We start from the raw sequence: 3,554 nt of genomic DNA on the forward strand, positions 1-3,554 counted from the left end.
CAGCAAATGCACAACAAATCGACAATGTTTTGTCATCATCCTCATCCAACCATTATTATCCAAAAGATTAGTTCGGTTTTTGTTGGTAAGCACAAACTTTCACAATGGATTATCTGTGCTCTGCTCACTACGGGTATTGAAACCCGATTTTTAGCGTCATAATCCTACAGACTTACCGCTGAGCGGCTAGGAGGGACAAAAGGATTAAGTAAGAATTAAATTTCGTGTCAGGATTGAATGTATATTTACATACATATCAAAGAAAGGTTAGATCTTTTAATCAGTACAGTGGGAAAAATTATAAGAAGTTGACCTTTTCTATGTTCTCTAATTATTTTCTTAAAGAGAAAAAAAAATGTGTACCTTTAGTTTATCTTTTCATACCAATCTTTTTTATAAGAGGATAAGGCAGCGGTATGCCCATTCTGTAACATTTTCCAGAAGCTTCTAATAACGACAGCAGTGCTGAAAGATTCACAGTGAAAAATGATGTTGGGAGAATCAAGTACGTTGTGAAACAGGAGTAGATGTGGCAGCTGAGCATGCGCAACTCCTTAAACTTTCGCAGATATAAATAAATCACCCATTCTAAACCAAACAACTTAGGAATGAAGTAAAAAAAAAACAACGAAAACTAACTAACTAACATCTAGCAGAAACAGATAAACTCAACTTTCGTACCTCACTTTACTGGTAAAATTGGAATAATTTTCATTCAATGCAAAAGCTAATTATGTGATAGCAGCGAGATATATTAATTATATATTCACAGAGAGACATGCTGTTTTTCTATTGTTTCTTCTTCTTCCAAACACTTTTTAATCGACCGCCATTCCTTCATTTCTCGGCAGTTTGACTTGAACTCTTGAACTACTCTTAATTGAATAGTGAGATTTCATCGTCGCTCTTACAACGCACCCAGCGTCCTAAAGTGCAAAACGCGTTTTTGCGGTAATTGGACGCGAAGATTGGATCATTGGGTTCATAGTCCGGAAACTTAACCACTAGGTTACACCAGACCCTCTGTAAAACAAACGCTTATTTATTAATTCAACATCATAACCTGTTGATATCATAGAAATATATCCATAGGAAGAGGATGCGTGGTGTGTGACCTTATTACATAGGTCACTGACAGCGAATGTGTCTGTTTGAATCTTTTTCATTGCTCATTCCATGACGTTGTTAGCTTCGTGTTGTCTGGATAAGTGTTGTGATAAGGATGAGGTATACGAGATTCCTTAGAACCTCTTTAATTCTGAACTTGCATAAGCTATCGAGGAATACATCGCAACACCGCAAAGTAATTAACTACGTAGCGACGACATTTAAAACAACGACGGTGTTTCAAGTTAAGCTGTGGAAAGTGGAGTTCAGACTGGGATTAACTATTTTTGTTTTTGCCAGCTGGTACTGATAACTGTCTGAAATTTCTACATTGCTAGGTATATTGTTTCAATACACCGAATATCGATTGGGAAGCAGTGATAATTGTTTTAAAAAATATATACATTAGTTTGTTGAATAATTATCCTGTAGTTACCAGCACATAGCGATAACTATTAAACCTATTTATTGAGGTTTTTATTAATCAAATAATAATATATACACCAAAAACGTTGTCCGGAGAAAAACAAAACAAAAACTAGTCTATTCTGGACAGTAAAGTTTCAGAAATTGATATTAAAAAAATTAGGTGGGGGGGAAAACGTGGCAAAATGAGCTATTACATTATATTTTCAATTTAAAACTCGTATTATAATATATCTAACAAATTAATCACAAAAATAAAATATTTAATAAAAATTTCATATTTAACGATACAAAAGCTTTCGTAATTAATTAATCTTACCAAAAAATTCCAAACAGTGTATTATAAAAAAATCAAGAAAAATATCCCCCAACTAATTTTTAATGAAGTAAATAACTGAATGTGTTACTATAGAATTTTATAATGATTCTGAGGTATTCGAAATTCTAAAATATAACTCCATTTTTCTTGCATACTGGCACAATTTAACAAATTCATACCAACGAGAATTTTCACAGTTTAGTATAAAACATAAAAAATGTACCAGATTGGATCATTGGGTTCATAGTCCGGAAACTTAACCACTAGGTTACACCAGACCCTCTGTAAAACAAACGCTTACCGCTGAGCCACTTGGAGAGGGATACTTGTTTACTAGCAACCATGTTAATTATCTGAGATCCATGAATCCAAATGATACAATAACACGCCTTATTTCTACAAGGAAAATAGTGTGGATTAATATTAAAAGTACATGTGTCTTTCACTGTTTTCCCGAAATAAATTCCACGTTTTTAAAATTTATAGAGTATATTCAACTCATTTTTAAGAAGGGTCAATATTTATTCTCAAAACTTTTACCATTTATTTTTGGGCTATAGGTTTATTATTAAAAATGATACACACACACACATATATATATATTTATTTAGTAGTAATTGTTTGTTTGAATTTATGCACAAAGCTACGCAATGGGCTATCTGTGCTCTGCCAACCAGGGGTATCGAAACCTGATTTCTAGCGTCGTAAGTCCGCATACATACCGTTGTGCTACTGGGGGGCATTTAGTAGTAAACAAAATAGGATGTTTACTAAACATATAACGTTAACTTATTTTCTTCAAATCAAACACATGCATTTACAAGCATTTGTATTTACATACATTGTAACAGAAGAGTAAGCCATATATGTAATAAAAAAACGAACCCAGATCTAAATAGTAGTTTTTATTACGTGTTTAGCTGTCTGTTTGTGTTAAACGTAAACTTTCACAATGAGATATTCGCACTGTGCCCACCATAGGAATCGTACCTCGAATTTTAGTATTATAAGCCCCCAAGCTTACCGCTGAGCCACTTGGAGAGGGATACTTGTTTACTAGCAACCATGTTAATTATCTGAGATCTATGAATCCAAATGATACAATAACACGCCTTATTTCTACAATGAAAATAGTGTGGATTAATATTAAAAGTAAATAGACACCATGATGTTTATTCAATAGAGTCATTTAATTAAGAAAGGCATCCAACGGCTCCCATGGCCAAGTCAGTCACCTGATATGAACCCCATCGAGCATGTCTGGGCCATACTTGCTCGAACAGTGACAAGAAGTTCCAAAAAACCAGCGTCCCGTGGAGACCTACTTGATGTTTTCCGTGCAGCCTGGGTCAAGATCCTATAGCAGAAAATTGCAGAACTCATCGATTCTATGCCAGAACAAGTCAAAGCACTGAAAAATGACTCATCGATTCTATGCCAGAACGAGTCAAAGCACTGAAAAATGACTCATCGATTCCATGACAGAACGAGTCAAAGCACTGAAAAATGCTAGTGGCAAATCGACTAAGTACTGATGCACATTTCTAAACATTTTTGTCAAGTTGATAATGTGAGATAAATAACTATTGACAAAAATCATGGTGTTTATTTACCTTTGAGATGTCTCTGTACAGTAAGTGTTTCTTCTTTGTAAAAAAATATATGTATAGCAAAATGGTTATATAACCCGTTATATAGAAAG

Source organism: Limulus polyphemus, unplaced genomic scaffold (assembly GCF_000517525.1).
Source record: "Limulus polyphemus unplaced genomic scaffold, Limulus_polyphemus-2.1.2 Scaffold66, whole genome shotgun sequence".
Taxonomy (NCBI): domain Eukaryota; kingdom Metazoa; phylum Arthropoda; class Merostomata; order Xiphosura; family Limulidae; genus Limulus; species Limulus polyphemus.